We start from the raw sequence: 14,794 nt of genomic DNA, 5'->3' as shown, positions 1-14,794 counted from the left end.
CACTTGGGTCTGCTGCAACTTTCCCCCTCCATGATCACCCTACGAACTGTGAACACAGGCTCACACTTTCATTGACTAGATCATCTGAGGCACACACTTTGACTATTTACTGGAATGCAGAGCTACTAAGAACCAGTCACCCCAGTGGAGGTAATAAAAGCCCACCCCTTATTCCTCTGCCTGCATTTCCAAAGAACAATTAATGCCTTTCCGAGATGAGAATCTAATATCTGTCAGAAAAACTGGTACATACTTTTGGTTTATTAAGGTTCCACACAACTGTTTTGGAAACTAAAGGGAGGGGGCAGTGATGCCTTCCAGTCAGCCACACATGTTAAACTTTATTTATATACATCAAGGTGTCTGAAGCAAAAGCCATCTCTCTAACTACAGAATAACACTCAAGACCAGACCCCGTTATGAATTAAAAAAAAAAAACCCATGAAGAAAAAAATGCATACAAGACCATATGCTGCTGCAAATCCTCCTAAACTCCAGTGCTACCATGGAGAACTGGAAAGATCAGCCAAGTCCGTTCTTTCCAATCGGCCTTGGTAATTCAGAAAAGACCCTGTTAAGAGCAAAGCTCTGCCAGTACTCAGGACTCCATTTCCATCACTGTCTGCTGCCTGTCCAAAGCAGCCAAGAGAGGCTCAAATTATGGGTGAGACTTCACTCTCCATTCTACCCTGGCCTGTGATTACCTACAACTCCAAAATTACCTCTGCAGAGTAAATGCCTCCATTGCACTCCATTCCTAGAACAAACTCTCTTCTGAGAACTTGATAAGAGATAAAAAGGTACCTGGGGATCGGGGGAGACGACACAACTGCAAAATCCCTGATAGCAGTTTGGCAGTGAAAGAACTGTTAACACATGTGCATGGCTTGATGTATATACACACACACACACACACACACACACACAATTTCATTGTTTTTTTTTCCCCTCTGGAAATTTAACAAGCGGACCAAGAAGATGGCTCCGTGGGTAAGGGCGCCTGCCCTCAAGCCTGACCTGAGTTCCACACCTAAAACCCGCATAATGGAAAGAGACTTCCATGAGTTATTTTCTGACTTCTGCATATGTGTGTTCTCTCTCTCTCTCTCTCTCTCTCTCTCTCTCTCTCTCTCTCTCTCTCTCATACACACACACACACACACACACACACACACACTTAAGTAAAAAAAAAAAAAGGAAAAGAATAAAATAGTAAAAGTTGGAATAACAAGAAAATCAGAAGCCTGGGAACACTGAGCTAACCAAATGACTTGTCCCATATAGGCAGTTTAGTGAACTCAAACATTTAAATTAGCCATGTTCTTCTTTCTGTAACACATCTCATACTGGACTTCATGGCACGTAAGCTTAGTAGGCTATCCGATGAGACATTCTATTTCATGGCTCAAAAGTCCCCGCATTACCTAATAACAAGTGAGTCTCCTAAAACTGTCCATCAGGATTGAATTCATAAAATAATTTCAAATACTATAAAGGAACAGCCATTAAATGGAGACCCACAATAAATCACTTTTGTAAAATAAAAATCTTTCATAGCTCAAACAATTACCTATCTTAATTTACTTGGTTTTAACAGAAGATTTTATATGCAAAATTCTCCTCACTTATAGTTGCCTTAGTCAGGGTGTCTATTCCTGCACAAACATCAAGACCAAGAAGCAAGTTGGGGAGGAAAGGGTTTATTGAGCTTACACTTCCACGTTGCAGTTCATCACCAAAGGAAGTCAGGACTGGAACTCAAGCAGGTCAGGAAGCAGGAGCTGATGCAGAGGCCATGGAGGGATGTTTCTTACTGGCTTGCTTCCCCTGGCTTGCTCAGCCTGCTCTCTTATAGAACCCAAGAGCACCAGCCCAAAGGTGGTACCACCCACAAGGGGCCCTCCCCACTTGATCACTAACTGAGAAAATGCTGCACAGCTGGATCTCATGGAGGCATTTCCCCAACTGAAGCTCCTTTCTGTGATAACTCCAGCCTGTGTCAAGTTGGCACAGAAACCAGCCAGTACAACAGCACTCTCCCACTTAGCTTCAATATTAAAATAATAACAGACTCTCAGAGTCACATTGCACTTGAGATTTCTTCTTTCCAGTAAGCATTACACTCTGTCCCCAGGGAATCCTGAAGCAACTCCAAAACAAGTCAGGATATATTCTTCCAGACTTGACTTTCACCTTTATTCAACCTCTCCCCTATGAGGTCAAATGGAAAGGCTTTCTTCTGAGGGTCCCGAGCAGAAGATCCCAGAAGGGCCAACTCAACTTTAGAACAGTTAAAATGGTCAACATTGTTTCTCAAGTGGTAGCTAGTACTAGTGTAACATTCCAGGATCAACCAGTTGGTACCATATACAAGAAGCAAGCAAGCTCGTGTATATATTCATGGCCTCATGTATGAGAGGTTTTATAAAGTTTGCAACCAAGAGCAAAGGCTAGCATCCTTTATTTTCCCCCTTCCCTTCTCCCTCCTGCTCTGGCCCCTGCTTGCTCTGGCCCATAGGTTTTTGTTTGTTTGTTTGTTTCTCATTACAGATGGTTGTGAGCCACCATGTGGTTGCTGGGATTTGAACTCATAACCTCAGGAAGAGGAGTCAGTGCTCTTAACCGCTGAGCCATCTCACCAGCCTGGCTGGCATTCTTTTTAAGCAAGTCTTTATTTATTTATTTATTTATTTATTTTTGACTCACAGGTCAGAGTTTGACTTCCCATTTCAGAGCAGAAAGCTAAACCCCTACCTGGAAGTCTAAACCTTACCACAAACTAGCTCAAGTTAGTCCTCTCCCTCTGGGGAGACGCTAAATTACAAGATACAAGATAAGCAATATTTTACTGACAGATTGTTTGTCCTAGGAATCCAAGAAACAGAGAGCACCTGAGTTGACATAATCTGATCCCACTCAATACAGGCACAGAAGGTGCCAAACAAATGAGTAAATACACACACACACACACACACACACACAGACTCCTTTTACCAGCTCTATTTTTGCTCCTGTTCTTAAAAAATTAAATATACAAGAAGTGATCTGCATGCTGCCCCCCTAAGCTCTGTCACCTTCCCTCCAGGGGTCACCTATGGGGGCAAGGATCACCCAGACAGGAGCTTAGCACAACTGTCATCTGAAAGGCTTCATCCAGCCCCCGATGGAAAGAGACGCAGAGACCCCCAGCCAAACATTAGGAAGAGGAGCTCAGGGAGTCTTGTGGAAGAGTCACACATGTAGCAATTGTAAAGCCTGGTCTTCATGTAGGTTCCCCAACAACTTGACCAGGGACTGAGTCTCAGACGCTTCCAGCCTTTTCATCCCTTTCCCCTAGCTGGGCAGGGTTCTCAGGCCCCAGTGGGAGACGATGTGCCAAGTCCTGATGAGACTTAATGTGCCAGGGCAAGTGGAAGGTGTGGGGAGAACCTTGATCAAAATGTAAAGTGAATGAAGAAGGAAAGGGAAAGGGAAAGGGAAAGGGAGAGGGAGAGGGAGTGGGAGAGGGAGAGGGAGAGGAAGAGGGAGGGGAAGGGGAAGGAAAAGAAAAGAAGGGGAAGGAAAGGAAAGGAAAGGAAAGGAAAGGAAAGGAAAGGAAAGGAAAGGAAAGGAAAGGAAAGGAAAGGAAAGGGACAGACAGACAGACAGATGGACAGACAGATAATAGGTAGGTAGGTAAAATTAAATGTACTTAGTCCATGAGATCACAATTCCAAATTTGACTTTCCACACTCTCTCTTACTACCCTTCAGACAGCACAGCTCCACTGTTGAGTTTCTTCCTAACCACATGCAGTCAGCCCTCAGATTGAGAGAGCTTAAGCAGGCAGCCAGCAGCAGAAAGCAGCATTAAAATTTGTGGCTAGGGCTGAAGAGATGAACAGATGGCAGTTAAGAGCACTTGCTGCTCTTGCAGAGGACCTGAATGCAGTTTCTAGTACCCACTGGCAGTTTCCAACTGTCCATAACTCCATTCCAGGGACTCCAGTGTCGTCTTCTGACATCTGCAGTACAGGCACACTTTACTTTCAGACAAAACACTCATACACATAAAGTAAAACTAAATCTTTAAATAAAATACAAAATAAAAATCGTATCTATACTTAACATGTAGACTTTTTCACTGTCATTTACTCTAAAAATAGCACACTGTAACAAGTATGTACATGCCATCTACATTGGAGTAGGTATTAGAAATAATCTAGAGGTTTATATAGTTTCTATGCAAGATATTATTCCATCTTGTAAAAGTAGCTTGGACATATGTGGATATATTAAAAGGGAAGGACCTAAGTAAGAACCACCCCCTGGCAGATATGAAGACCCAGGAAAAAACTAGAGTTTACTACCACAACACACAGAGGTAGTCAAACATGCGCAGGCATACTCCCATTTACAGTATAAAACTCTTCCAACAGCAAAGAAAGTTAAGAGGAAAATTAAAATGATTATAATACAGAAGCCTCTGTTCTAGTGGGAAGCACAACCATAACTCTATCTGGAGCTAATACAAAATAAAGTTTACTCTAACAGAAGGCAGCTTTGCTCTTGCCATACTGTATTATATATCAAGAAACTGGACCTTTTCCCCCACTACTGTGTAATCACACAATGAAAGCACAAATGTCATTCATATACACAGAGGCCAGACTTAGGCTTGAAAAGAAATCCTTTATCTGCATTGCCAGGAGTTTTTGAAAGGACAAGAAAAACGCTCTATGGTGAAAAACATGGACACCAAAACATTTGTCTGATGAATAGCAATATGGGGTAATCAACTACCTTTGTTGGCACTTGCCCAACAACCATTCTTGCCCTGTTTTGATTTCACAGAGCATGAGACTAAGAACAACCGCTAGTAAGGGGCCCTGTCAAGGCAAGAACTTTCTGACTCCAAACATTCCTTTCCTAGAGATTCCCAGCTGCCATTCCACCGCTATTCACATACAATGTATCCTGGGGTTTCCATGCTGCTTGTCTTCCTTATTCCCGCTAACCTAGAGAATTCAGTCATCCTTTGAACACACCTGCACAGTCCGTGTGAACACAGCTCGCAGGAGTGAATGGCTGCCTGCCACCCCTGATCACCAACGGGCCAAAGGAAGAACACTGATGACAAGAGCAAGGCATTTGCCATAAAAAATTCAAAATCAATCAAATCACTACTTGCCAAATTAGAAGAACAGTTAACTCTACCAGAGTCTACCTACTGATTTCAAATATCAACATCCCACTGTCCAGCACACAAAGCAATGCCACACTCCCAAACTGTCCTTGTTCCTGTCTCACTCACCTTACAGAATCCACTACTCTGCCTCGACTTCTTCCTCCACCCCTACCAAAGTGCTTTCCTCAAATTCATAAGCCTCCCTTCATGCCTTAGGACCACAGCGTAAGTATTTTCTTCCTTCAGTCTCTTACCCCTTGATCATGCTGCACCTCTGAAGATCAATCCATAAAGCCCCAAAAGAAGGATGAGACTATATTGATCAATTTTCCTAGACCACAGTAGCAATCCTCCTTAAACTACCTACATATGCACTATACTTATGAGTAAAAGGTCACAGATGCAATCTAACAGACTCCAGGGTTCTAGGTGACAAAACAACTTGCAGAATATTGCAGATTCTGAACAAAGTCTAATTCTATGTGCTGAATCAAGCTTTTACGACTCCAGCAGGACCAAGATCTTGGTGAAATTTGTCCTTTGAGTGCCAGTATGCTGGAATGACCGGTCTCTTAGACTCTTCCTTCTGCCCTTATATGTGTTTTATAAGAGCTAATTGCTGATCTTTGGGGAAATATAATTATCCTCTAATTCTGCTGAAAGAATCCCAGACACTAATGATTTAACACTGTTAAAAGTGCAATCTAAGTCCAATCACACTGTCAAATGTTACGTTACCATCTGTGTAAAGAATGTATTTTTAAAGGGATAACACCAAGAAATTTTAAATTTAATGGAATTAATTTCAGAGATGTCCTGAAGAAGTGTTATTTTTGAAGACTGAGTTATATAGTCCAAAAGCACATCCCCACATCATCCCCAAAAAGAAGGGGCTGGGAATATATCTCAGTAGTAGACCGAGCACTTACCTAGCAAGTATGAGGCTCTAGGTTTGGTCCTCAGAACTACAAGTGGGATGGAGGACAGTTACCAGCACCCTTAGGGAATTTAAAATTAGCATGAACCAATGTTAAAAAGGCAGTTTACAGGAGGCAACATTCCCAAAATGTATAGCCCTTATATACTTAAAACACTATAATTGAGCCTTACCACATTTTCCCTTAACACTTTGTAGTTAACACCCAGTTTGTCCACATGACACTGTAAACTAAACCAGGCCAACCATCCAAACATTTGGAATCTACTCAATAGTGCAAGCACAACGGGGCACCGAACACATGAGATCATGAGCTTTCACAAGAGCCATGGTCACTTCAGCACCCGTTTGTGGTCTCTGTGCTTTGGTGGCAGAGCAGAAATCACGTCCCCTCTAGCGTCCTACAGGTGGCTGAAGTGGGGAGACTTGTCCTCGCTAGCGTCCTACAGGTGGCTGAAGTGGGGAGACTTGTCCCCGCTAGCGTCCTATAGGTGGCTGAAGTAGGGAGACTTGTCCCCGCTAGCGTCCTACAGGTGGCTGAAGTGGGGACACTTGCCTTCAAGCACTGGCTTTAAAGACCAGCTCAGGAACACGGAACATAGAAAAACCTTGGTAACCTAGACAAGAAGTATTCTCATAACTTATGAGAGGATAAAAAAAAAATAAACTTTGATTTTATTTCGAAGGCTCGTACTGTTTCAACTTAAAAGCCAAAGGAGTCTATATCCTTCCACATCAAAAATGTTAGTCCACAATTCAGACCACTTCTTGAAGCATTGGGAGACCACAGTTGCAGGCAGCGTGTGTTCACCCAAACTGGTGAGAATGTCTGCTTTTGAAGCCTCCCTGTCCTCCTAGGGGAGTCTGCCTCCTTTCTTTGGCAAACCCACTAACATCTAAATCCTTATAGCTTCTGCCTTTCTGTGCAGATCCGTTCCTTCAGTTCCCTTTCCTTTCTGAAATTAACAGCCCCAGCTCCATAAATGTGTGTTCTCCTCAAGCAATTTTCAATAAGGTAAAGCACTCTCTGAAAATACACAAGAGAAATGTGAAACCTTCATGCAAGTTTTCTTTTAGTCTGTTGTTTTTTTCCCCTCTGGCCCAGTAAGGTCCCAACACACTGGTGAGTAATTCATTCATGTCAACGATTTGTGAGAGATGAGAAATAAATCATCACTGTTCTTTTCCTAATTTAGATCGTCCCCTAATCTTGAGTCTATCAAAATGAATCCTGAGGTGGGAAGGCAGGGAAGCCAAAAAGGAACATCAGCCTCAGATGCTGCTTCCACTCATTAAATTAGCACTTTAGGTCCCCACCTGTGTCAGAAAAGGCTTCTGCTTTTAGATGATGTACCCCTCCCTCCAGTCCACTTTTGTCCCCATAAAGGAAGAAAGAGTATGAGTTCTCTCTTGGGACACTTACATAAGATCCAGTAAACTTCCTGTGACATTCACAGAAAATGTAAGCTGCTATTTTGCTCCCTCATCTTAATGGACTGAGTGGCAAAATTCAAGGATTCAGAATTCAGCAGAAACCTACTGAACTAAGGTAAATCAGCACTGGTACAGGGGGAAAAAACAAACCATCAATGCATCCCTATTTAGCAGGGTCATCCAGGAGATGGACTGGATCTATAAAAGACAATCTGTTCCCTCTCAAAGTGACCCATTTAAAATCCAGAAGTGCACAGGTTTAATCTCACAATGGCAAAGACAGCCTGTAGAAAGACCTATCCTTACACCGAGGGTGGCATTTTAAAGCGATAAACTGTATAACTTCATGATACACATACTTTAGAGTTACCATCCCAACCTCCAGACGCAATGACATTTACAGGAAGCTCTGACTAGGCACTGATCACTAAAAGAAGTTTAGTCTAACAGGCCAGACCAGGTATATTTGGTTGGGTCTTCCCCTTACGGGTATCCATATCATCCAACCACTTTATCCTAAAGAGCTTTTTGCAAAATGTGGATGCACACACCCAACCCGACATCTCTTCAACCAATTGGAAAGTTCTCTGGGCATCCCATCATAAAAGGCAGGTAAACACCGCAGAAAGTCAGTAAGGGTTCCAGAGCGGCAGAGAAACAGTACCTCCAGGTGTTACTAAGAACCAGCCCCCTACACACACACACACACACACACAGACTTGCTCCTGCTTATCAATATCTTGTGCACCTATGAGCCTGTCAGGCCCTGAGACAGATCCTGGGGACACCAGAGATTGGGGTCTTCCACCTCCTGCTTTCCCAGGACTCAAAGCCAAGTCAGAAACGCTGTGCCCATCATCTTTGCTAGCATCCTAAGCACACCGGGTACCAGCCACAGGTTTGGATAACTTGTCTGGCGCTGTTACCTGCTGTTACCTCGGGACTCTTACCTTGGCCTTGACTACAACCAGGAAGAGGTACACTCCGAAAGAGCTGAACCGCGTGGTGCCACTGACGCCTACTAAGTGCAGTGGGTCCGGGTGGAGATCCCAGCTGGCGCTGTTCTAACCCGACCAAGGGTGCCAAGCACAGACTTCGGGACAGCCTTGGGCTCCAAATGCCAACAGGAAAGGTCCGCCTTGCCAGGACTGAGCACTCTCCCCTCTTTCTCCTCCTCCGAGGCGGCTGCTGAGAGCTGCTCCACACCAGAAGGACTCTACCAAGCCCCCGGCGCCTCGCATGGGCAAGGGCCTGGGGTTGCCCTGGGTTGAGTCCCGGAAACCAGCGCTAGGAAGAAACGCTGAGCGGTAGCTCCTCTGGCTTCACCTTCCGCGCCCGGACCGCTTAGCCCCTTCAGGGCAGGGCCTGCCCGCAACCGGCCCGGCCAGGCAAGTGCAGCCGCGCCCCCGGCTCCGAAGAAGCGGCAAGGCAGGAGGCAGAAGACAGCTCAGCCGGGCTGGGAGACAAACGCTGCGAGCGAGCAATGGGAGCGGCAGTAGCTGCTTGCGGTGACCCACCCCCCACCCCCGGGCCTGCGCCACCCGCCCGCGGCTCCGCGAGAAGCGGGCGCTGAAGAGGGCCTCGCCCCGGCCTGGGGCGCCGGACCGGGGGCGCGGGGCCGGGATAATCGCTCCTTGGAAGGTCACTGCCGCCGGGGCGCAGCGTGCCGGACGCAGCACGATGGGTGCGGGGAGGCCGTGCGGGCGGCCCCCGCCGCCGCCTTGGAGATGCACCGGCTTCCCGGAGCGCTCAGGTTTGGAACCGCTCGTTCGCTGCAGACGCTGTGGACAGCCTGGAGTCGCGAACAGACGGGCGCGCGATCCCCTCTTCCCGCGCGCGGCCGGGCGGGAATCTCAGTGCGGGGAAAGGCGTGGGAGCGCGCTGGCGGCCGCTGGGGTTCGAGCTCCGGGTTAGTCCGGCCGCCGCCGCGTGCCTAGAGCGTCGGGCTCGCTCAGCAGCTGCAGTGACTGTGTGTCTGTGCAGCTGGGGAGGGGGGTGGGTAAAGGGGGGGGAGGAACACGATCCTGGGCTGGGTTCCGAGCGGGGGCGGGACCGGAGCCTTCTCGGGGCCACGCCTCTTCCCCGTGACCGCATAGACAACCAATGGGTAGCTCCAGGAATGTGCGTCTCTAGTGCCCGCCCTGCCTAGGCTACGCCTACGGCCAAGCACCTCCCTTGGCTCCTTGGTTCAGTGGAACGCAGGCGGATGAAACACCCGGAGCCGGGATCCCGGGCCGGGTCTCGGGGAAAAGGGTGTTAGCTGGAGCTCCCTGCCCTTCCTTCCCTGTCTCGGGCTACCCCGGGCTTGGATGCAAGAGAGGGAAGAGAGGCAGGTAGAGTTCGCAATTGTTGCTTTAGGTTTTTCTGCAGGGAGGGTCAACTGCCACTCCTTTTACAAAATAACGATTTGGGGGAGGTAGGAAGTTTACCCTGCTTTTCGTTCTACTGGGGACGCGGCTTTTCCCTAGGACAGGGAATGGGGCAGCCAGAGGGGCGAAGAGGCCCTATTTGAACAGTTTGACAGCATCTTGCTTGGATTCTGGATCCAAGAATCCTGTGCAAGACTCTAGTCGCCCCCGCCCCAAAGGGAAACTACATTTTTGTGTCCATATGTACACACACAGATGCACCTCCTTTCTAATTTTACTCTTGCTCAAAGCCCCACGTTCAACATCCACTGAAGGAAAGTCTAGCCTACCGATGTTAATGAGGAGAGTAGAAATGCCGAGACTCGGCCCGGACGGCGGAAGGAGAGTGAAGATTTGGTTACAGTAAAGGGGACCGAATATCCCTCGGGAGAATACCCCCATGAGGCTGAAGCTGAGTCAGGGTGAAAAAGGGACGCAAGCGGACGGTCTAGTCCTGGGAGACCAGGCTCCGAAAGTGCGATCCAGCTTCCGGGTTTTTTCCTCAACTGGGTCCCATGGCTTCTGGGGTCCTCTTCCTCTTCAGTTCCCACCTCCCCCAGCCGTAGGAGCCACTGGATCTTTGCCTTCCGCGCCGATCTCCTCCGGCAGCCCACCCACTTTCTTTTAAGGGCCGGGATGGAGAGAGGAGGGATGCGTTAGAAAGGGCTTCCTACCTCTGGACTCTGAGCTGACTATCTTACCCGAGGTGGAGCATCACTCTAATCTGGGATTGGGGATCCCGCTCCTCTGATCTCCGCCCCTCCCCATCCCCAGCTCTAGCCTTGGTACCTACACCCTTGGGACGTCCTTTGACCTGGTCTACACTCTTCCCCCAACCTCTGCTTCCCTGCAGTCTCTGGAAGCCAGGACCCCTTTCACTACCAGCAGGGGCTCTCCCCAGTTCCCAGCGCTGTTTATCTAAACAGAAGGAGCCTCAGTCGAGGAGGATGCAAACCGAAGAAAGAAAAACCGTCCCCGGCGGAAGAAAAAAACAACAAACAGACAAACAAACAAACAAACAAACAAAAACCACGTTAGCTTTGGAGCTTCGGGATAATTAACCGCGAATTTATCCGAAATGAGTCTTAGCGAGAACGTTGCAGGAATAGCAGATCATATCTGGGTTTGATGCCATTATTGTGTCGGAGAATAACATTATATGATAAAATATTATCTAATATCCTAAAAGCCATTAAAGTGTCGAGGTTTAATGCCAAGCCTTTTAGCTTGAAGGCAGCTCAGTTCTTCCTCTGACATACAGCTTTGTTTAGAACTCCAAGAAAACAAGGAGATCGTTTTATTTTATAGCAGAACGCAGTCCTCCCTACTCTCTTCCTCCTCCCCCACATCAGCCCCCACCCCCACCCTGGAACCGGGTAAAATTGAAGCAGGAATGTGTGCTTTCTTTTTATCACTTTGCTTCAGTTCATTAATGGTGTAAAAATGCATTATTACAATACAATTAACATGTTAATACGGGTAAGGAAAGAGTCTTGGAATTTACAAGCAAAGAAGGAAATAATTGAATGAACATCAGAAACACAAATATGATGAATGTGGGAAAGAAATGTCTCCATTAAAATGACCCAAAGGTTGTACTTTGTCCGCATCTTGAAAACCATGAACAGGATAGAGTGGACATAACAGACACTGGAGTCACTGAAGTGCCACAGTTACTACCAGGTTTCCTGATGCTGGATAGCATGTGTCAAGTTCATTGAATATGAAAAAGCTTTTCTCTATCAACTCGAGGTTACGGCTGTACACCAGTGATGTATGGAATGGGCTAAATGGGGAGTTTGTTAGACTGTTATAACCCACAAACAAAACTGGTTAATTCCTCCTCGTTTTAAATGTTTCCTTTGGAAAACTGTTAAGCTCCTACATTTCTCAGTCTAAGCAAATGTTAAGTCTGTGGTGTGTGTGTGAGTGTGTGTATCCTAAAGTTGGAAGTGATTGCCTAGGAATTATGCCTCTTTGACACAAACCAAGATATAAATGTCATAAAAAAAGATTTTGGCTATGAGATAGTGTGAGAAATGCAGAATAAAATACGTAAGGAGATATATCTGTTATTGCTAAGGAATTGCAGATTTTGCTGAGAACTGAGAAACAGGAAAGTATTGTATCCTATAAACCAACTGCTATTTATCCTTACACCAACATTGCACCTGCCAGTGAAAAGGCTGCACTCGCCCTCCCTCCCACGCATACACCCTCCTTCCTTTCCCATCTATCCTCTCTTTGTTACGGTCAAGCAGAATTAATCTTAAGAAACTGGACGTCCTAAAATGACCACTAGGGGGCCCTAAAGGCATCTCAAAATGGAAGGCAGAAAATGTTCCCACCTCCCTGATTTCTGACCTCTTTTTCTGAGTAACTATTGCAACTGGGATCTAAAGACAAGTCAAGGGTGAATATGATACGGAGACAAATCAGGACTTTGGCTTAGGAGACAAGAATTTTGTTTCTAGCTTTTCAGACTTCTGACACCCTCACTCCTCCCCCAAAGGAATATTGCATCCATTGAGGTTCATGAATCAAAGTCAACCCAAAAAATGTCTTCCTTTCCAGGATAGGCTCACTCTCCTAAGATTTGGGAACTGTTTTCTGAATATTTGAACATTCCTCAAGAGCTGGGTAGTTAGGCAATTGACACTTTGCAGAGAGGATTTAACAACTTGTATACCAATGGATCTATCAAGAGAAGTCAGGCACCTATAGTTTAACAAGCCTTAAAGCAGAAGCCTGGTGTGTGTGTGTGTGTGTGTGTGTGTGTGTGTGTGTGTGTAGGTCGGTGTCCAGGCTATGTGTCTTCCTCAGTGTTTTCCCATCTTATTTTTTTGAGAGTCTTACTGAACCTGGAGTTCACTGATTTAGCTAAACTAGACAGAAAGGCACAGAGTGCCTCCCTCCTTAATCTTACAATGACAAAAACACACTATCATGCCGATTTTTATTACAGTTACTCATGTTTGCAGAGCAAGCACTTTAACACATTGAGCCATCTCTCCACACTCTTCTTAGGGGCTGTGTTCCAGTAAGTGAGTAGCATTCATGAGGTGTTTATTCTGTAGGAAGGAAAATAAACTCATAATTGAATGCAGAGGAATGATTCAGGCTGGAATCTGCAGCTGGGGACACTGAGCAGTCAACAAAGAATGGTTACAACATCTTAATAGTGTGGCATTTGTCAATAACCAAATGTCAGGTTAAATCTGAGTAGGGTGCAATGTCTAGAACTCTAATGTTTAAGGTTCCATACTCTCTATCCCCCATTTTACAACTAAGTAAAGTCCTTTATGAGAGCTGAGAATGGCCCAGTAGCTCAAGTTAGAGAAGGTGAATTGTTCTCCAATATCTGTAAACAATATTCAACCTAGACATGTTTCAAGTGAAAATTTAATCACTGAGCATGAAATATTCCTTCGTCTTTCTGGCCAATAACCAAAATGCAGCATTCCTGGGCAAAACAAAAGGCACTCCTCAGGGAGACATGGGAAAGAAACTGCTTGGAGAAAAATTAAAAGACTGTTAAAAAACGCCAGAAAATTAGCACTAATGAAAGTGTGATTTGAACATAATTTAAGTGAAAAGAAAGCAAGTCCAGAAGTGAGACATGAAAGAGAGAATGAGGGCACAGTCTTTCTCTGTGGGATGAAAAAATGGTTTATTTTCTCATCAGTATGTTCATTAAGCAGGCTAGTTACAGGTGATCCAAAAATAACATCATCTTCTGGAAGACTTGCTACCCTGAACCTCAGATCCTGGTAATTAGAATGGATTGGCTCTAGATAGAGGAAGCCATTGTCGGAAGAAGTGAGAATGTATTCACTCATTGGTTGTGAGAGGTTATCAGAGTTAAACCTTGTCAACACACAGTTCCCTGAACAACTTATGATAAAACAGAACAGGAAAGGATGAGCCCTCTCTAGACAGAAGGAGAATGCGTTGGTGCTAACATGGTCAACAGGAAAACTTAAGTAAGCTTCTTTCCCCAGATCCTGGCAAAACAGGACTTCAAACCAGTGCAGCATAAAACCCCAAGACAAAAGTGTAAAACATAAATATAAGGAAAAGAACTTTGTCCTGGAAATAACAGGTTAGAATGTATAGCTTTTTGGTGTGTGTGTGTGTGTGTGTGTGTGTGTGTGTGTGTGTGTGTGTGTGTAACTTGTAAGTGATTTAAAAGGGCAGAGATGCCTGGGGTGGACTCCTCTTTTATTTGATTTAAAAAAAAAACTTCAGGGTAAGACCACCTGGGGATCTTGTAACAAGGCAGAGGCTGATTCAATAGTTGTGGGCTGGAGACTGGGGTTCTGCTTACCAAGCATATCTGTCCATGAGTAGGATATAGAAGACATTCACTTACAACATCTGTCTTTTTCCAATTTTGCTCAGTCATTATGCCTCAAAAAATAAAACTCAGAGGCAAGGATTGGGAAATAGGAAACTAATCTGGGAGGTGACTACAAAAAAGCAGAATGAGTGGTTTCAGTGTACCCCAGCAGTGATACGATGTACAGATGGGACCTCAGGAGCCAAGTAAATTGTGAAAGTGGAAATTGTATAGGCGTGAGTTCACTCTCTTCTGCCCTTCTGTCATGTTGAGGACAATATTTCCACACTATGCCCTTCCTTATCCACCATGGAAGAAGACACAGCTCCTCCCTGTATGATATGATATGATATGATATGATATGATATGATATGATATGATATGATATGAAAGAAGACTCTCCTCAGAGAGCAAACCTAATACTACCTTAAACTTGGAATTCCAGACCAAAAACATAAGAAATACATTTATATTGTTTATAAATTAGTCCTTCTCAGATATTTGTTTATA

General features: G+C 45.4%; 1 protein-coding gene across 6 annotated transcripts in view; it reads right to left on the bottom strand.

The window, feature by feature from the left end:
- Positions 1 to 9,511, bottom strand: part of Large1 (LARGE xylosyl- and glucuronyltransferase 1) — a 502,501-nt gene extending 492,990 nt beyond the window's left edge. For all 6 annotated transcript variants that reach the window (XM_052166462.1, XM_052166464.1, XM_052166461.1 and 3 more), the window contains exon 1: positions 8,488 to 9,511. The gene's annotated coding sequence lies outside the window, so the exon portion shown is untranslated. The remainder of the gene's footprint in view (positions 1 to 8,487) is intronic.
- Between the last annotated feature and the right edge of the window lie 5,283 nt (positions 9,512 to 14,794).

This window comes from Apodemus sylvaticus, chromosome 21 (assembly GCF_947179515.1).
Source record: "Apodemus sylvaticus chromosome 21, mApoSyl1.1, whole genome shotgun sequence".
NCBI classification, from domain to species: Eukaryota; Metazoa; Chordata; class Mammalia; order Rodentia; family Muridae; genus Apodemus; species Apodemus sylvaticus.
This window is presented reverse-complemented; position numbering and strand designations above follow the sequence as displayed.